This window comes from Schistocerca cancellata, chromosome 12, assembly GCF_023864275.1.
Source record: "Schistocerca cancellata isolate TAMUIC-IGC-003103 chromosome 12, iqSchCanc2.1, whole genome shotgun sequence".
NCBI classification, from domain to species: Eukaryota; Metazoa; Arthropoda; class Insecta; order Orthoptera; family Acrididae; genus Schistocerca; species Schistocerca cancellata.
Window position 1 is genome coordinate 73,290,615 of NC_064637.1, and position 21,848 is coordinate 73,312,462.

Genomic DNA, 21,848 nt, shown 5'->3' on the forward strand with positions numbered 1-21,848 from the left:
ATCACGTGTTACCATTAATCTGATAATTACCTGTATAGTATGCACCATAAAAACTGGTGCTTGTAGCTTTGGTTCACGTACTCATAACTCTGATAGTAAGAACAGTTGGCTTATCAATGTGCACCATGAGTCACAGCCACTGCCGGTTATCCAACTTTATGTGCATGACGCAGCCAAGTAATTGTTTCAAGCTGCAGTTTATATGACTATGCTTCCATTGCACCAGTGCTTCCCTAGCTGGGCAACTTTTAATGTGTCTCGAGACGATAAAATTCGAGAATTGACGACTTATTGTATCTCCAGAAAATACAGGTTGAATGACACACTTCCACAATTACCCGGCGAGAGTAAAGAGATGAAGAAATTGAGGAAAGGAATATGGAAATCTCCATTCATACCGAACTAGGATAGTCTACACAGAACATATACTCTGCAAACTGATGTTAGGACGACAAGTGGAAAATTTCAAAATGACGACCTTATCAACACAACAACAATGGAATTTCTCGGCCATTACAATGGGGAGTGAGTAATGTTCACAGATGATTCCAATAGTCCGCAGCTCGTGGTTGTGCGGTAGCGTTCTCGCTTCCCACGCCCGGGTTCCCGGGTTCGATTCCCGGCGGGGTCAGGGATTTTCTCTGCCTCGTGATGACTGGATGTTTTGTGCTGTCGTTAGGTTTAAGTAGTTCTAAGTTCTAGGGGACTGATGTCCATAGATGTTAAGTCCCATACTGCTCAGAGCCATTTGAAACATTTTTTTGATTCCAATTATCGGCGGCTCCGGTACGCCTACTGAACCTAAAAAAAAGAAAAAAAAGAAAGAAAAAACAAGGCATACAAAAGCTGGTTACAGACTCCACTGTGGTGACAACCGAACCGATCACCACGCAGAAAGCTTTAGTATTCGCACAGGCTACCGCTCAGGAGACAATAGTCATGATATCCATAGCATGTGAGTCCTGCAATTGAAAAATTGTATAAATCCAACTGCTATTACAGTCACTGACATAGTAAGGACAGATCTGTTAGGTCGTTAGCACCGCAACCGATCCGTTACTCGTGAGACTACAGTAAAAATACTGGGTGAGGAAGTGAGATGGGAAGAAAAGTTCACACAATCTGGAGATTTCGTAAATTTTTTTGACATGAATCTGTTGAGTGTGAGTGGAAATAAATAATTTACCTTGAATGCTATATTTAAATATAGTATCATATATGTGGTTTTGCACACATTGAGGTTGGAGGGCTTGCTCAATATGCATCTTGTATGGATGGTGATGACCTTTCTCCAAAATCCTTCTCACTGACCGATTGCCGAGACCAAGTTCTGCATGTACAACTTAGTTGACTCTCACAGACTTCTTCTTCATAAAACTTCACACACACGATCAATCTTCTCTTCAGTTCGGCGTTTTTTCACCTCATTTATTTGTACTGCTACCAGTGTATTCGAAGTATGACAGCGTTCGAAAATGGCATGGGAGCCTGTGGAGGTGAATTAAATTCTCAGTAGAAAGCACTGAGCTCGAAAGAAACTATTCAGGTACTGTAACACGCCCTTATCGGAAGCGCACATTATGCACTTGGCAGGCATTCCATGGCTGCTAAAACTGTCACCTTCCTACGAGCCCAACTCCTATAACAAAAAAAATGTTCAAATGTGTGTGAAGTCTTATGGGACTTAACTGCTAAGGTCATCAGTCCCTAAGCTTACATCTACATCTAATTACATACTCCGCAATCCACCATACGATGCGTGGCGGAGGGTACCTCGTACCACAACTAGCCTCTTCTCTACCTGTTACACCCCCAAACAGAACGAGGGAAAAATGACCGCCTATATGCCTCTGTACGAGCCCTAATCTCTCTTATCTTTGTGGTCTTTCCGCGAAATGTAAGTTGGCGGCAGTAAAATTGTACTGCAGTCAGCCTCAAATGCTGGTTCTCTAAATTTCCTCAGTAGCGATTCATGAAAAGGACGCCTCCTTTCCTCTAGAGACTCCCACCCTAGTTCCTGAAGCATTTCCGTAACACTCGCGTGATGATCAAACCTACCAGTAACAAATCTAGCAACCCGCCTCTGAATTGCTTCTATGTCCTCCCTCAATCCGATCTGATAGGGATCCCAAATGCTAGAGCAGTACTCAAGAATAGGTCGTATTAGTGTTTTATAAGCGGTCTCCTATAGAGATGAACCACATCTTCCCAAAATTCTACCAATGAACCGAAGACGACTATCCGCCTTCCCCACAACTGCCATTACGTGCTTGTCCCACTTCATATCGCTCTGCAATGGTACGCCCAAATATTTAATCGACGTGACTGTGTCAAGCGCTACACTACTAGTGAAGTATTCAAACATTACGGGATTCTTTTTCCTATTTATCTGCATTAATTTACATTTACCTATATTAAGAGTTAGCTGCCATTCTTTACACCAATCACAAATCCTGTCGAAGTCATCTTGTATCCTCCTACAGTCACTCAACGACGACACCTTCCCGTACACCAGAGTATCATCAGCAAACAGCCGTACATTGCTATCCACCCTATCCAAAAGATCATTTATGTAGATAGAAAACAACAGCGGACCTACCACAGTTCCCTGGGGCACTTTAGATGATACCCCCACCTCCGATGAACAGTCACCATCGAATACAACGTACTGGGTTCTATTACTTAAGAAATCTTCGAGCCACTCACATACTTGGGAACCAATCCCATATGCTGGTACCTTAGTTAGCAGTCTGCAGTGGGGCATCGAGTCAAACGCTTTCCGGAAGTCAAGGAATATGGCATCCGTCTGACACTCTTCACCCATGGTTCGCAAGATATCATGGGAAAAAAGGGCGAGTTGCGTTTCGCAGGAGCGATGCTTTCTAAAGCCGTGCTGATGCATGGACAGCAACTCCTCAGTATCAAGGAAATTCATTATTTTCGAACTGAGAATATGTTCGAGAATCCTGCAACAAACCGATGTTAAGGATATTGGTGTGTAATTTTGAGGATCCGTCCTTATACCCTTCTTATATACAGGCCTCACCTGCACTTTTTTCCTGTCGCTCGGGACTTTACGTTTGGCAAGAGATTCGCGATAAATGCAAGCTAAGCAAGGAGCCAGTGCAGTAGAGTACTCTATGTAAAACCGAATTGGAATCCCATCGGGACCTGGCGATTTATTACACATTACTCAACCTAAATTATCCTAAGGACAAACACACACATCCCTGCCCGAGGGAGGACTGGAACCTCCGCCGGGATCAGCCGCACAGTCCTGTAACACGTCATCACGGCAGGTAGCTAGTACTTAAATCTTGCCGTTCGACTACGCCACCCTGTATTTTCCGATGACTGAAATTCCGTTCTTAAGACCTTTCATTTTGATCATAGAGTTGTGATTAGGATGTCTGAACAGCTCAGGAGCCGGTGTTTGGAAATGGTTGGTGTCTTATCGAAATTTGCTTGAAATTGAGGTCGGCTCCACATTAAAGCTACGAACTCCTAAATTTGTATTGTGTAATTAGAGATTACATTCATGAAGATGGCGGCGTTTTGTGATCGAAATTAGTTCTCCGATTATTTGTGTCTGTTTTCGTTTTTGATCTTAGCGTTGCAGATTAACCGGTATCAATTTTGATAGGGGGTCAAAATAATTAGTATTGGGTCCAATATTGTGGGTTTGACAAACATATTGGACACAAATCCTCCTCCCTTTTTCATTGTCTACGTCTTTATCCCCTCTGTCCACGTCTTCGTCCCCTCTGTCTGTCTCCATTTCCTGCCCTCTGTCTGGTCTGCCCGCATCTTCCTCCCGCCTCTGCCTGTCCACAACCGCCTCTGCCTGTTTGCATGCCCGTCTATTACTCCTGCCTCGCGCTCCCCCCTCTCCCCCCCCCTCCGTCTGTCACCTCCTGCTGCCCCCCCCTCTCTCTCTGTGTGTGTGTGTGTGTGTGTGTGTGTGTTCCTCCTCTCACTCCCTGTGCCCATTTCATCCGCCCTTCCATTTGCCCATATCTTCCTACCCCTCCCTCTGTCTCCATTTCTACCTCCTCCTCTTTCCTTTCCACCTGCCCACTATCCCTGTACATCGCCCACCTACGTCATGCATCTCCCCCTGTCTTTGTCCATTTCCTCCTCCCATCACTTTGTCCGTACCCTCCTCCACCCATCACAACCTATTCGTATCCCTGGTCATTGGCAAGTGCACCTGCTGCAGTACAGTTCAATAAAATAGGCCGATGATACTCCAACGGCATGCATGTCGTGCTGGACAGATCACCTATTTGGGCCCAGGAAACTGTTTCTTGCATAAAAAGTTCTCAGTTTACTTGCTGCGTCAAATTTGGATAACATCCCAAGCTTTCGATGACTACCTCCGTCATCTTCGTCAGGGGTAACACTGGCTCAGTTTTACCCCTGACAAAGATGACGGAGGTAGTCATCGAAAGCTTGGGATGTTATCCAAATCTGACATGGCAAGTAAACCGAGAACTTTTTATGCAAGGACTACATCGCGAAAGACTTCGTAGTCAAACTGTTTCTTGCCTGTGACATGTAAACTGCACTGCAAAGCAGGTTGGCTTATGTGGTGTGCGTACTGTAAGACCTTAGGTACACAGACCATCAGATTATTTGACGTGTCGTTCTAACGAAGTAGCAATATGTGTCGTGGTCTTATTGTTGCGTGTTTATCTTCTGCCGTTAGATCAGACACTTTCACGCTTAGAGTAGCAGATTGACGGTGACCAACTTTAAACAGAACTTGATTAATTTTCACACACATTTATTAAAATAATAAAAAGCATAGACATTACGTAACTTGATTCTGGATGCTATTTAAATTGACAATCTGAAGTTCCTTTGGTCTTGGTATGTTAATCTTATTCTCACATATCTCTGATACTTGACAAGGTGTCTATACATTTATCTTCATGGCTATGTACAGGAATACGATAATCTTCTTAGGTGCAGACTGAAACTTGGGTATAGACTGGTACAGACTAATGCAGACTGGTGCAGACTAATGCAGACTGACTAATCAGAGGTCTGTACACTCATTATAATACCTCGCGCGTTCAGGTATCACTGCTAGAGTGTGATCCGCGAGGAGAAAAGGTTCTACATTAGCAGCAATCTCATTGGCTGCGTTACATATTAATACGCGGATCGGCGGAAGCAGAATTTGGTCCGTCTCTAAGACAGCGCCATCTCGTAGTGCGGAGACGGACGAGCACTGCGCCTGCGCTGTTGTGCTTAGCGGGGCGCGCTCTAATGGGAAAGCTGTGTACGTGCTGACTATGCGGCACTATGTACACAACAACTTGGAAGGCTGATACTTGTCATGCAGGGGAACCTTTATGCCAGGATTTGGGAAAACATGTTTTTGCCCTATCTCCATACATATCTCCATCTCAGCCATACGACTATGGAACGCGCTCCCCTGTGATCTGCGTCTTATCCAGAACCACTTAACATTCAAAAGGGAACTCAAGACTTACATATTAGGGACGGTATAGCCACCATTGTCGTGCCCCTCTCATCTTTTTCTTTCTCCTCTCCATCATAGCTTCGAATTTTACCATTCTATTTCTCCTCCTCTAACTTATCTACCTTTTCTATATCTCTTTCACCCCATTCTATCGTCTTATGTCTCTGCTTGATGAGAATAACTCACAAGCTGCAAGAATATAACGAGAAAATTCCCAACTAGCAATAGGACTGACATTCATAAAAGAAAAAATATGTTCACTTTCCTATACATAGTCATTACTATTATTATTATTCTTGATTATTATAATTACTTTTTGATTGTTATAATTATCATTGTAGTACTTTTATAATCTCTAATTTTTTCTGTAACATTAATACTGTATAACATGTTATATGTCCTTAATGTTCTGTAGAAACTGAAATTTGTTGAATCTGAGTATGCCTGGTTAGGTGTAAGAGAGGGCCTGAAGGCCCTAATCTTGCCAGGTAAAATAAATGCATAAATAAATAAAAAAATAAATATTGGAGCTGGGAAGTTATAAATCCCACAGTGATGATATTCGTGAGGCCTGCTTTTTCTGTGCCTAATTTGGTTGAAATCTATCGAGACGTTTGGGATCCGCAAGAAATTACACAGATAACTGAAAGTAAGTCGATCCTGTTTGAAGCCCGTAATAATATGTAACAAGCGAACGGTGTGCTCGCCTTTTTAGTAGCAGGAACTAGCGGTGCGCTCTCGCTGACGGTCTAACCGACACTGAAAATTACATCATTCACATTGGCTAGATTGTTAATTCTTCTACCCAACAGAATTCCAGTCGCTGGGTTTGTTGCCTTTCTCACGGCTCTTTTCAGAGTCAGATTATGCAGACTTGGGGGGGGGGGGGGGGGGGCAGTCTCCCACTGCACTTCAAACCTCACCTCGAGCTTCTTTCAGACATCTTTCCACTCACTTTCACTGTACGTGTTCTATCTCCTGCACATGCTTGAGTTAGTTTTCTGGGATTGCTTTCAGTTTTTGCCATATAGCTTGCCTCTTCACACTGTCGTATGCGTTTTGGAAGCCCACAAAAGACAGTTAATATCTCTGCAAAATTAATACCTCTTTTTATAGCATTTGCCGTATTATATGTAGTTGGTGTAGAGATGATTTTCCGTTTCTAAACCCTGATTGTTGAAATGAAAGTATCTCCTCAACGTGTGACGTTAGCTCCTTCAGCAACAGCATGTCCATTATATAAGCTGTACATAGAATAAGGTAATTCCTTCGTAGTTGCTGAATCTCACTGCGTCCCATTTCTTTAAGTATTGGGAAGATGGCAGACTGCTTCCATTCTGCTTGGATCCTTTCTCACGCCCAAATTGAACGGATTAAGTGATAAACTCTCTCTTCTTAGGCATATCTTCCCTCTAGCAGCGTCTAAAAACTTCCATCTGTTCCAGGTGCCTTTCCTTTCTTAAACTACTCGTCCAATTTATGAGCTGCCATTGTTCAAACACCAATAAATGAGAAATTTAATTCAATAGTGAAATCTACTTATCATTTGTTGGCGGTAGTGGTGGTGGTGGTAGTAGTAGTAGTAGTAGTAGTAGTAGTTGTTGTTGTTGTTGTTGTTTTCAGTCAAAGACTGTCTAGATGTAGCTCTCCACGCTAGCCAAGCACGTCCAAGAGTCTTCATGTCTGCATAACTGCAATTGCAACGTGTATCCACTCGATATAGATAACTGTACTGCAGGTGCAACCACAATCGAGGGGTATCTGTTCAGAGGTCAGACAAACCTGTGGTTCCTGAAGAGGGACAGCAGCCTTTTGAATAGTTGCAGGTGCAACAGTCCGTATGATTGACTGATGTGACCTTGTAACATAAACCAAAACAACGTTGCTGTGCTGGTACTGCTAACGGCTGAAAGCATGAGGAAACTACAGCGATAATTTTTGCAAAGGTCATTCAGCTGTGCTGTACGACGAAATGATGATGTCATCCTATTGGGTAAAATATCCTGGAGGTAAAATAGTCACCCGTTTGGATCTAAGGGCAGGAACTGCTCAGGTAGACGTCGTCTTCACAAAAAAAAAACTGGCATACCACGGGTGGGAGCGTAGAATGTCAGATCCCTTACTCGCTCAGGTAGGCAGTACAACTTAAAAAGCGAAGTCAATAGCTTCAACATTTCGCGGCCCTGTCAGCAACTGTGTACAATTAATTTTAATTTTAATAATTAACAGCCTCAGCTGCCCCGTTTGCCTAGAATTTACCTAGGTTTCAGTCGGGATGACACAACTTTCTTCAGAATAACAGTAACTACCGTTTGTCCATATTGGACATCGTGAAGCTCAAACTACAAATCCATAAATTATCGTCAGACTATAAAACGTATCTGGAACTGCCTCGGCCCCACTTTGAATTGATCTTACTCAATGACGTTTAAAGGTGTCCTTGGAGCGTTGCTCGCTAAATCACATAATTTAACCATTTCCCGTCATCTCATAAAGAAGTAGTGGTCCACACACAGTTTTTACAGAATGTGTGTGGATCAACTCCATGGAGGCAAATTGAGTACCCTATTGCCGCCACATTATCCCCTACTTTAGTGTTTTCTGCAACTCATAACTTCGCTAAGAAGCTCAATAAGGCACGTGCATTAGTTTTTGAATTGATTCTAGACCATTTCAGGTCAAATATACTAATTTTGAATAATGACCATCTATTTTATTTGGCCCGTATTGCCGGATGTTCAGATTAGATATAGACTTGTTCCTAAGTTCAATTATGACCATTTGTGTGCTAAGTCAACAAGATGTTCATGTGTTGTAACCATACCTAAGCAAGTGCTTAACAATTACGTCTAAGCAAGTGCTTAACAATTATGTCTCAAAAATTTCTAGACCTAGTCGTAATAATGACGATGTTGGCTTTATATTATCTTTCCCACTCTTAAGTTCTTTTTATGCGATTAAAGTTAGTGCTTAAGCACAAAAATTTTCCTAGTTAGGCCATAGCATGTAAGCACATATCTTCCTCATATCATGACCAATGAATACTTCATAAATGTTAAGACAGCCTATCTAAGTACCTTCTGTACAGATTAATATATACGCCCTTTTCCTCAGCTATACCTTTTATTTCACTTTACTAGTAAATTCTAGGTAAGTTCACGTGTTGTCCCAACAAGTAACTATCATATAGAATGAGATTTGCACTCTGCAGCGGAGTGTGCGCTGATATGAAACTTCCTGGCAGATTAAAACTGTGTGCCGGACCGAGACTCGAACTCGGGACCTTTGCCTTTCGCGGGCAAGTGCTCTACCACTGAACTACCCAAGCACGACTCACGCCCCGTCCTCACAGCTTTACTTCTGCCAGTACCAGTTTGGAAGGTAGGAAACGAGGTACTGGCAGAAGTAAAGTTGTGAGGACGGGGCGTGAGTCGTGCTTAGGTAGCTCAGTGGTGTAGCTCTTGCCCGCGAAAGGCAAAGGTCCCGAGTTCGAGTCGCGGTGCGGCACACAGTTTTAATCTGCCAGGAAGTTTCAACTATCATACAGTTTATGCGCAGGCGCAACGTATTGTGTCCGCCTGGGCGGGCCTCATGACGCTACGGTCAGTTCCAGTACAGCATTCATGGCTGCCGCATCGCGGTCGCGAAGTGGGGCCGAGGCAGTTCCAGATAATTTATGGATTTGTAGTTTTAGCTTGACGATGTCCACTATGGACAAACGGTGGTTACTGTTATTCTGAAGAAGATTGGGTTATCCCGACTGAAACCTAGGTAAATTCTAGGCAAACGGTGCAACTGAGGCTGTTAATTATTAAAATTAAAATCGAAATCAATAGGCTCTGAAACCTTGCTTCTTGCCAAATTTCATAATTGTAGGTCACCGAGAAGTACCCTATGGGTGTTGATCAGTGAACTGGCGAGAATCTATATATATATGACATAAATGGCCATATATTTTAATTGCATTCACGTAGAAGTTTGTGTTTTACAACGCGAAGGGACCATGGAGCTTACTATGTGACACAAATCTCAACTTGATACGTTTGTCCGTTCCAGAGAAGAGGGGTTTTTAACTGCCAGACAGACAGACGGACGGACGAACAACAAAGTGATCATCTAAGGCGTCCGTTTTTATTGAGTGAGATACGGAAGCCTACAAACACAGTAAAACCGTAAAAGACGACTTCCGTGTTACATTAACACTTAAGAATGATTCACTGCCCCTGTATTGGTGTGAGTTCTCACGACGCCCCAGGTCCACCTTTTATGTAGCTGTGGATGCTTGAAACTCCTGCGTGCCGATTATGCTGCCGTGCTCATTCGGTTTATGACGCCTGGGGCGTTAGCAGCTGCAGATAAGATCTTGCCGCAGCTTTGCTATCTCATAGCTTTACATCTGTGCTCCCAGGTTTCAGTTTCCACACAAAATCTGTGTCAAATTCAAAAGTACACAGCGCTTCTCTTCAGTAATGCTTGGGAATGTGTAATTAGAGAATGTGGGAAGGTATGGAGCCGAAAAGGAGAAGCTTGAAGTACGTAATAAGTGAATGAAGCGGAGTTAGCACCCGTCTGCAAGACGGTTAGCAGAAGTCATCCACGGAACTACTGTCCAGTATCTTTGACAACTATCTGAGATTTTTTATTCAACATGTAAAAGTTATTACAGATATTCGGATTTGGGTTGTGACATGTTCAGTGTGTCCGCCATCATTGGCGATGGCGGAGATGAATAGCGAAATTCTGCATGACCCGCTGTCCCACTCGCACACTACAGCGCTTAGGCCTCAATACACAACAGACGCCTGTGAATTTCCCCTTCTCGTGGTGAATCTGCGCCCTTTATGGCACGCGGCTCTGGACGACAGCGTTCGTTTCACAATTCCTGTAGACTTACCCTTTCACACATATATTTAAATGAGAGCGCAATGCTCGTTAACTCACAGCACACCCGGCGTTACTTTGCAGCTGACTATGACTCTCCACTCAAGATAACATGCCGTGTCATCCCTACCAAAAGGCCCTCAGTCGAGTCACAAATTTTACATGATACCTGTATGATCGTACTTTCGATAATAAGCGTAGGTGCGGTACTGAGTCAAATGCTTTCTGGAAATCAAGAAACACTGCAATAAAACATTCTCGGGTTTCAAGCCGCGTCAAGTGGTTTACTGCCTACGAGCTTTCGGCAGAGATCTCTGCCATTGTCAAGTGGATGACTGTCATGTGGTTGTCACTGCCGTGCTTTTAGGTGCATTCAAGTTCTAAGGCCTCCGATTTTTTTTTCTCCGGACTGGAAAGAGATAGAAACATGCGCATTGTTTTAAAATGAGGCCGCGTTCATTGTCAATACGTCCCAGAGATGGCAGCACCGTACGGCAGATGGAATTTGACCGCCAGCGGCGAGAATGAGTACTGTTTTAAATACTTAAAATGGCGACGTTTTCCTTACTTGAACAGCGTGCAATCATCCGTTTTCTGAATTTGCGTGGTGTGAAACCAATTGAAATTCATCGACAGTTGAAGGAGACGTGGTGATGGAGTTATGGATGTGTCGAAAGTGCATTCGTGGGTGCGACAGTTTAATAAAGGCAGAACATCGTGTGACAACAAACTGAAACAACCTCAGGCTCGCACAAGCCAGTCTGACGACACGATCGAGAAAGTGGAGAGAATTGTTTTGGGGGATCGACAAATGACTGTTGAACAGATCGCCTCCAGAGTTGGCATTTTTGTGGGTTCTGTGCACACAATCCTGCATGACGACCTGAAAATGCGAAAAGTGTCATCCAGGTGGGTGCCACGAATGCTGACGGACGACCACACGGCTGCCCGTGTGGCATGTTGCCGAGCAATGTTGACGCACAACGACAGCACAAATGGGACTTTCTTTTCGTCGGTTGTGACAATGGATGAGACGTGGATGCCATTTTTCAATCCAGAAACAAATCGCCAGTCAGCTCAATGGAAGCACACAGATTCACCGCCACAAAAAAAATTTCGGGTAACCGCCAGTGCTGAAAAAATGATGGTGTCCATGTTCTCGGACAGCGAGGGCGTAATCCTTACCCATTGCGTTCCAAAGGGCACTACGGTAACAGGTGCATCCTACAAAAATGTTTTGAAGAACAAATTCCTTCCTGCACTGCAACAAACACGTCCGGGAAGGACTGCGCGTGTGCTGTTTCACCAAGACAACGCATCCGCACATCGAGCTAACGTTAAGCAACAGTTTCTTCGTGATAACAACTCTGAAATGATTCCTCATGCTCCCTACTCACCTGACCTGGCTCCTAGTGACTTGGCTTTTTCCAACAATGAAAGACACTCTCCGTGGCCGCACATTCACCAGCCGTGCTGCTACTGCCTCAGCGATTTTCCAGTGGTCAAAACAGACTCCTAAAGAAGCCTTCGCGTTGTGAAAAATGTGTACGTCTGCAGGGCGATTACGTCGAGAAGTAACGCCAGTTTCATCGATTTCGGGTGAGTAGTTAATTAGAAAAAAAATCGGAGGCCTAAGAACTTGAATGCACCTCGTATAGCCGCGTCGTCGCTCGTGACTTCACTGGTGCTCGGTCCCGCACCATATATGGCAATGTTTTGACCGCGCGACCGCCGGGCGCCCTTCAACTCTCTCAACATCAGATCCCACGTTGTACTCAGCTGCAATCCACCGCCTCTATTGAAGGTGTTGTCAGAAATTCTATGGCCTCGTTTATCACGCTATCCAAGAAGCCATTAGTTCGATTAATAATAGACGTCTCATCGAATGCAATTCGGTGTCCGTTTTCCAGAACATGTTCTGCTAAAGCTGACTTTTCGGGACAGCGCAGACGGTAACACCTTTCATGATCTATGCGGCACTGTTCCATAGTGCGAACAGTCTGGCCGGCATAGAACTGCCCACATCCACACGGTATCTTGTAAATTCCTGGCGTTCTGTGGCCTACATCGTCTTTCACAGATTTCATTAGTCGCCGAATCTTTGCTGGAGGCCTGAAGATTGTGTCTGTTTTATGCCTCTTCAGGAGCCGACTAATCTTCCCTGTTGTCGAACCACAAAACGGTAAGAAATCAATCTGCTTGGTGTCTTCTTCAGAGGTCTTCTTCCTTTGAGCCTTGGATGACACTGCTTGTGAGATTTCAGCGTCTGAGACGGTTTCAGCTCGATGTACTGATGTCCTCAGAACTGACTGTTTGTGTGCTGGGTGATGGAAGTTGGTGGCGTGCAGATACCGATCCGTGTGGGTGGGCTTTCGGTAAACGCTATGACCTAGAGACCCTTTGGGTTTACGACGGACAAGCACGTCCAAGAACGGCAGGGAACCGTCCTTTACTTCCATTGTGAAGTTGATGTGGTCGTGGATGCTGTTGATATGCTCCAGGAACTCTTCTAACATTTCTTGTCCATGTGGCCAAATGACGAAGGTATCGTTGAAGTAGCGATAAAAACAGCTCGGCTTTGCAGGAGCCGTGTCCAAGGCGATGTCTTTGAAATGTTCCATAGAGAGGTTGGCTAGTACTGTAGCTAATGGACTTCCCATCGCCACGCCGGGACCGAGCACCAGTGACGTCACGAGCGACGTCACGGCTATATAATCACGGCAATGACAACCACACGGCAGTCATCCACTTGACAATGGCAGAGGAGATCTCTGCCGAAAGTTCGTAGGCAGTAAACCACTTGACGCGGCTTAAAACCCGAGAATGTTTTATCATCGGATATCGTCGCGAAAGCATGCATTCGTACATAAGAAACACTGCATCTATTTGACTGACTTGATCCAAAGCTTCCAGTACGTCATCAGAGAAAAGTGTGTGTTGTGTTTCACATGATCGATTTTTTCGAAATCCATGCTGGTTGGGATTGAGGGGGACGTTCTGTTAAAGATTCTTCATAATCGCAGAGCTTAGTGTATTCTAAGATTCGGCAACAAATCGATGTTGAGGATATTGCGCGGTAGTTTTGTGTATTACATGTAATACCATTCTTTTAGAAGTGCGTGACAGGTGCCTTTTTCCAAAAACTGGTCATGGTTTTTTGTTCGAGGTATCTACTATATAGTTAGAAGAGGGGCTAATACGACCACAAATAGTGTATAGCAGTGGTTCCCAACAGGCGGTCCGCGAACCCCAGGGGTCCGCAAGATGCTTTAAGAACAAAAAATACATTAAATATATTTCGTATGATAACAGATTTTTCGTTTTGGTCACTTCCTGCGTGAGCATAGCTTTGTTGTTGTTGTGGTCTTAAGTCCTGAGACTGGTTTGATGCAGCTCTCCATGCTACTCTATCCTGTGCAAGCTTCTTCATCTCCCAGTACCTACATCCTTCTGAATCTGTTTAGTGTATTCATCTCTTGGTCTCCCTCTACGATTTTTACCCTCCTCGCTGCCGCTCAATTCTAAACTGGTGATCCCTCGATGCCTCAGAATATGTCCTACCAACCGATCCCTTCTTCTAGTCAAGTTGTGCCACAAATTTCTCCCCAATTCTATTCAATACCTCTTCATTAGTTATGTGAACTACCCATCTAATCTACAGCATTCTTCTGCAGCACCACATTTCGAATGCTTCTATTCTCTTTTTGTCTAAACTACAGGGCTATTACAAGTGATTGAAGCGATTTCATAAATTCACTGTAGCTCCATTCATTGACATATGGTCACGACACACTACAGATACGTAGAAAAACTCATCAAGTTTTGTTTGGCTGACGCCGCACTTCAGGTTTCTGCCGCCAGAGCGCTTCAGAGCGCAGTGAGACAAAATGGCGATAGGAGCCGAGAAAGCGTATGTCGTGCTTGAAATGCACTCACATCAGTCAGTCATAACAGTGCAACGACACTTCAGGACGAAGTTCAACAAAGATCCACCAACTGCTAACTCCATTCGGCGATGGTATGCGCAGTTTAAAGCTTCTGGATGCCTCTGTAAGTGGAAATCAACGGGTCGGCCTGCAGTGAGCGAAGACCGCGGAAGTCGACGAATAAAGCAAGCAGGGAACTAAACGTACCACAGCCGACGGTTTGGAAAATCTTACGGAAAAGGCTAAAGCAGAAGCCTTACCGTTTACAATTGCTACAAGCCCTGGCACCCGATGACAAAGTCAAACGCTTTGAATTTTCGGCGCGGTTGCAACAGCTCGTGGAAGAGGATGCGTTCAGTGCGAAACTTGTTTTCAGTGATGAAGCAACATTTTCTCTTAATGGTGAAGTGAACAGACACAATGTGCGACTCTGGGCGGTAGAGAATCCTCACGCATTCGTGCAGCAAATTCGCAATTCACCAAAAGTTAACGTGTTTTGTGCAATCTCACGGTTTAAAGTTTACGGCCCCTTTTTCATCTGCGAAAAAAACGTTACAGGACACGTGAATCTGGACATGCTGGAAAATTGGCTCATGCCACAACTGGAGACCGACAGCGCCGACTTCATTTTTCAACAGGATGGTGCTCCACCGCACTTCCATCATGATGTTCGGCATTTCTTAAACAGGAGATTGGAAAACCGATGGATCGGTCGTGGTGGAGATCACGATCAGCAATTCGTGTCATGGCCTCCACGCTCTCTCGACTTAACCCCGTGTGATTTCTTTCTGTGGGGTTATGTGAAAGATTCAGTGTTTAAATCTCCTCTACCAAGAAACGTGCCAGAACTGCGAGCTCGCATCAACGATGGTTTCGAACTCATTGATGGGGACATGCTGCGCCGAGTGTGGGAGGAACTTGATTATCGGCTTGATGTCTGCCGAATCACTAAAGGGGCACATATCGAACATTTGTGAATGCCTAAAAAAACTTTTTGAGTTTTTGTATGTGTGTGCAAAGCATTGTGAAAATATCTCAAATAATAAAGTTATTGTAGAGCTGTGAAATCGCTTCAGTCATTTGTAATAACCCTGTATTTATTGTCCACGTTTCACTTCCATATATGGCTACACTCCATACAAATTCCTTCAGAAAATACTTCCTGACACCTAAATCTATACTTCTGCGTCTAGCTTCTTCCTAGAGTGTTACGAGATCGGCAGTGAGCATGAGCAACTTCTTATTCATACGGAAGTAAGATGGCTTCCTCGAGGTAGGATCTTGTCAAGATTTTTTGAACTTAGAGACGAGGTTCGTGTATTCCTTCTTGACACAAAGTGCGCGGACTATCTCACTAACTTCTCTTGGCTTTGCTCAGTTGCGTACTTAGCAGATGTGTTTGAATACTTAAGTGTGTTAAACTTGAGTTTACAAGGAAAAAATGTAGACATGTTCAAAGTTGAGGACAAGATTAGTGCTATGGTCAATAAGTGTCAGATCTGGGCGTCAAGGATAGAAAATGAGTCACTAACTAACTTTTCTACTTTAAAACAATTCTTGGAGTCATCAGAGGAGAGTTTGCCTGACCAGATAAAGATCAATGTAGCCGAGCATCTACGCAGCCTAGCCACCACTTTTGGACAGTATTTCCCTGAACGTGACCCTGACGACAGATGGATTCGAAATCCCTTCAGCTGTGAAGAAGTAGACAAAATCCGAGGCCTCACTGAAGATGAGCAAGATCAACTTGTGGATCTGTCCAGATGTGGTACGATGATAAACATTTTCATCGGTGATAAAATTACAGACTTCTGGGCATCGGCACGCAAGGACTACAAGAAACTTGGAGATAAGGCGATGAAAAATATCCTTCCATTTGCAACCACATATCGGTGGGAGCAAGCATTTTCTTCCATGTGTTTCATGAAAAACAAATGTAGGAATCAGCTCGACATGCGGTCGGATTTCAGAGTGAAAGTTTCAAGTTTGGAACCTACACTACTGGCCATTAAAAATGTTACACCACGAAGAAATGCAGATGATAAACGGGTATTCATTGGACAAATATATTATACTAGAAGTGACATGTGATTACATTTCCACGAAATTTGGGTGCATAGATCCCGAGAAATCAGTACCCACAACAACCACCTCTGGCCGTAATAATGGCCTTGATGCGCCTGAACATTGAGTCAAACAGAGCTTGGATGGCGTGTACAGTTACAGCTGCCCATGCGGCTTCAACACGATAACGCAGTTCATTAAGAGTAGTAACTGGCGTATTGTGACGAGTCAGTTGCTCGGCCACCATTGACCAGATGTTTTCAGTTGGTGAGAGATCTGGAGAATGTGCTGGCCAGGGCAGCAGTCGAACATTTTCTGTATTCAGAAAGCCTCGTACAGGACCTACAACATGCGGTCGTGCATTATCCTGCTGAAATGTAAGGTTTCGCAGGGATCGAATGAGGGGTAGAGCCACTGGACATAACACATATGAAATGAAACGTCCACTGTTCAAAGTGCCGTCAATTGGAACAAGAGGTGACCGAGACGTGTAACCAATGGCACCCCATACCATCACGACGGTGATGCGCCAGTATGGCGATGACGAATACACGCTTCCAATGTGCGTTCACCGCGATGTCGCCAAACACGGATGCGACCATCACGATGCTGTAAACAGAACAGATTCATCCGAAAAAATGTTTTGCCATTCGTGCACCCAGGTTCGTCGTTGAGTACACCATCGCAGGCGCTCCTGTCTGTGATGCAGCGTCAAGGGTCTCCGAGCTGATAGTCCATGCTGCTGCAAACGTCGTCGAACTGTTCGTGCAGATGGTTGTTGTCTTGTAAACCTCCCCATCTGTTGACTCAGGGATCGAGAAGTGGCTGCACGATCCGTTACAGCCATTCGGATAGGATGCCTGTCATCTTGACCGCTAGTGATAAGAGGCAATTGGGATCCAGCACGGCGTTCCGTATTACCCTCCTGAACCCACCGATTCCATATTCTGCTAACAGTCACTGGATCTCGCGAGCAACAATGTCGCGATAGGATAAATCACAATGGCGATAGGCTACAATCCGACCTTTATCGAAGTCGGAAACGTGTCGTCATGTCAGCACGTTGTAGGTGTCGCCACCGGCGCCAGCCTTGTGTGAATGCTCTGAAAAGCTAATCTTTTGTATATCATAGCATCTTCTTCCTGTCGGTTAAATTTCGCGTCTGTAGCACGTCATCTTCGTGTTGTAGCGATTTTAATGGCCAATAGTATAATATTTCAGAAATAATGGACTCAAAGATCAGATTGAACTCATCTCATTAAGAACTGGAAATTAAAACTAACTGTATACTGATGGAGTACTCTGTTGCAACTGTATTTTTTCAAATAAATAATACCTTGTATGAAATTAGTGTTTTCTTATTTTTCACACATGTCTACTCAATGCAATCACAAGTGTGATACACTTGAAAGACTTACACACTCACTTTTAATTTTTTCCAGTCACTTTCAGTTCATACTCAATTTTTATTTTTTTAAGGAGCTTTTATTCTAAAACACCCAGTTTTGAGGATACAGATTTTGAGCAATAATCAGAAATCTAACTAACAAAAGATTAAACTTCCTGGCAGATTTAAAGTGTGTGCCGGACCGAGACTTGAACTTGGGACCTTTGCCTTTCGCGGGCAAGTGCTCTGCCAACTGAGCTACCAAAGCTCGACTCACGCCCCGTCCTCACAGCTTTACTTCTGCCAGTACCTCGCCTCCTACCTTCCAAACCTTACAGAAGCTCTCCTTTCCCGCGAAAGGCAAAGGTCCCGACTTCGAGTCTCGGTCCGGCACACAGTTTTAATGTGCCAGGAAGTTTCATGTCTGCGCACACTCCGCTGGAGAGTGAAAATCTCATTCTAAAAACAATGATTGCTTAATTCGAAAAGTTTTAAGCTCAATATTTTTTTAATGAATATGTCAATGTTTTTTCTAAGTACCAAAAATAGAAAACGTATAAAAAGACTCTTACTTTGGCTCTTTAGGTACTCGATACTGTGATACTACATCTACATTTATACTCCGCAAGCCACCCAACTGTGTGTGTCGGAGGGCACTTTACATGCCATTGTCATTACCTCCCTTTCCTGTTCCACTCGCGTACGGTTCGCGGGAAGAACGACTGCCGGAAAGCCTCCGTGCGTGCTCGAATCTTTCTTAATTTTACATTCGTGATCTCCTCGGGAGGTATAAGAAGGGGGAAGCAATATATTCGATACCTCATCCACAGCCGACCGGAGTGGCCGTGCGGTTCTAGGCGCTACAGTCTTGAACCGAGTGACTGCTACGGTCGCAGGTTCGAATCCTGCCTCGGGCATGGGTGTGTGTGATGTCCTTAGGTTAGTTAGGTTTAAATATTTCTAGGCAACTGATGACCTCAGAAGTTAAGTCGCATAGTGCTCAGAGCCATTTGAACGATTTGAACCACCTCATCCAGAAACGCACCCTCTCGCAACCTGGACAGCAAGCTACACCGCGATGCAGAGCGCCTCTCTTGCAGAGTCTGCCACTTGAGTTTGCTAAACATCTCCGTAACGCTATCACGCTTACCAAATAACCCTGTGACGAAACGCGCCGCTCTCCTTTGGATCTTCTCTATCTCCTCTGTGAACCCGACGTGGCACGGATCCCATACTGATGAGCAATACTCAAGTATAGGTCGAACGAGTGTTTTGTAAGCCACCTCCTTTGTTGATGGACTACATTTTCTAAGGACTCTCCCAACGAATCTCAACCTGGTACCCGCCTTACCAACAATTAATTTTATATGATCATTCCACTTCAAATCGTTCCGCACGCATACTCCCAGATATTTTACAGAAGTAACTGCTACCAGTGTTTGTTCCGCTATCATATAATCATACAATAAAGGATCCTTCTTTCTATGTATTCTCAATACATTACATTTGTCTATGTTAAGGGTCAGTTGCCACTCCCTGCACCAAGTGCCTATCCGCTGCAGATCTTCCTGCATTTCGCTACAATTTTCTAATGCTGCAACTTCTCTGTATACTACACCATCATCTGCGTAAAGCAGCATGGAACTTCCGACACTATCTACTAGGTCATTTATATATATTGTGAAAAGCAGTGGCTCCATAACACTCCCCTGTGGCACGCCAGAGGTTACTCTAACGTCTGTAGACGTCTCTCCATTGAGAACAATATGCTGTGTTCTGTTTGCTAAAAACTCTTCAATCCAGCCACACAGCTGGTCTGATATTCCGTAGGCTCTTACTTTGTTCATACGGCGACAATGCGGAACTGTATCGAACGCCTTCCGGAAGTCAAGGAAAATAGCATCTACCTGGGAGCCTGTATCTAATATTTTCTGGGTCTCATGAACAAATAAAGCGAGTTGGGTCTCACACGATAGCTGTTTCCGGAATCCATGTTGATTCCTACAGAGTAGATTCTGGGTTTCCAAAAACGACATGATACTCGAGCAAAAAACATTTTCTAAAATTCTACAACAGATCGACGTCAGAGATATAGGTCTATAGTTTTGCGCATCTGCTCGACGACCCTTCTTGAAGACTGGGACTACCTGTGCTCTTTTCCAATCATTGGGAACCTTCCGTTCCTCTAGAGACTTGCGGTACACGGCTGTTAGAAGGGGGGCAAGTTCTTTCGCGTACTCTGTGTAGAATCGAATTGGTATCCCGTCAGGTCCAGTGGACTTTCCTCTGTTGAGTGATTCCAGTTGCTTTTCTATTCCTTGGACACTTATTTCGATGTCAGCCATTTTTTCGTTTGTGCGAGGATTTAGAGAAGGAACTGCAGTGCGGTCTTCCTCTGTGAAACAGCTTTGGAAAAAGGTGTTTAGTATTTCAGCTTTACGCGTGTCATCCTCGGCCTCTTTCTTGTTGAAGCTGTTCGCGTGTTTTTGTATTTCTACAGCTTCTCTGAACAAGCTCGTTTGATAGTGCTTCTCTACAGCCAGAACTTACGTGTCGGCGAATTTTATTACGTGGTCGGTTTCACTCAGTGCGTGCTCTGCCACGGCCGATTTCTCCACCTGCCCCAACCTACAACGTCGCTTATGCTCTTTGATCCCGGTGTTACTTGATCGTCCAGTCATTCCGACATAAACTTTTCCGCATGTGCATGGTATACGGTATATTCCCGACATTGCAAGTGGATCCCTTTTCTCCTTCGCCGATGTAAGACACTTTCTGATCTTCCTTGTCGGTTTGAAAATCGTCTTTACTCCATGTTTGCGCAATATACGGCCGATTCTGTCCGTCACTCTGGGCCGTATATCAATTAACACCAGGATGAAAGAGCATAAGCGGCACTGCAGGTTGGGGCAGGTGGAGAAATCGGTCGTGGCGGAGCACGCGCTGAGTGAGACCGACCACGTAATAAAATTCGCCGACACGGAAGTTCTGGCTGTAGAGAAGCACTATCACACGCGCTTTTAAGATAGGCTGTAGAAATACAAAAACACGCGGATCCTGGCTTCCCGTGCTGCAGCGAATGACCGTCGCAGGTAGTAAGAGCAGAACCGCACCGGAAATGACCGCGGAGAAGTCCTCGGACGTTGGCGCGAAAGGCACATTGTGGCCGCGAGCTCGGCTCCAGTTCACCACCGGCAATGGAGGGTGAAGCTTTGATAATGCCAGCCACTCGTGCTGGCGAAACGTCAGTAAAATCAATAGATGAACGTCGGCCGAAGAACCCGAGACAGAAGCCAGTAGGCAGTTTGTTTAAGGAGTTTGTTATACTAAACACCCAGATTTGAAGACAAAGAATTTGAGCACTAATCAGAAATTAAACAAAAACAATGATGTAATTCTTGATGCTTTCCCGGCAATCTGTTGACATCTTGGATATTCGGGAATCCAGCCGGATGTTCGCGTCGTTCTCGCACGATATTTCAACAGCGTGCCTCGCTGTCTTCTTCAGGCGCTACCTGAGACTGGTCCTTGGGTCGATCGAGTCCAGTATTTATGCCTGGGAGGAGCTGGGCGTTCCCTAATCGGTCCGCGCCGGGTCGAGTGTTCCATCTGTGGTCCGAAAGGCAGATGGCACATTTGGACACAGTGTGTACCGCAAACTACGCACACTGACTTATACCTACAAGCCAGCAGTTGCCACCATCCGGCACAGAAGAATGGAGTGCTCAAAACACTGGTCCACAGAGCACAAACTCTGTCAGATCCTGATAGTCTGGCCACAGAAATAGAACACTTACAGTGTTCAGCAGGAATGGGTACTCCTCTAGAGATATCCAGAAGGCACTTCAACCTGCTAACCGGCCAAAGGATCAAGAAGAAGAACCAGAAGAGGCAAAGAAGATGGCACACCTGCCATATGCCGGGCCTATCTCTGCCAAGATCAGCAGGATTCTCCAGAAATATGACATCAAGAGCATATTTTGCCCACCCACCAAAATTGGGGCAATGCTGGGGAATGTAAAAGATGACCTGGGGCTACGCACGCCAGGTATTTACAACATACCATGCCAGTGTGGGATGTCATACATTGGCCAGACCA

At 44.7% G+C, this 21,848-nt stretch overlaps 1 protein-coding gene across 1 annotated transcript in view; it reads left to right on the plus strand.

Moving 5' to 3' along the window:
* Nucleotides 1–21,848, plus strand: part of LOC126109721 (aminopeptidase N-like) — a 222,875-nt gene that overhangs the window by 21,768 nt on the left and 179,259 nt on the right. The window lies entirely within an intron of this gene.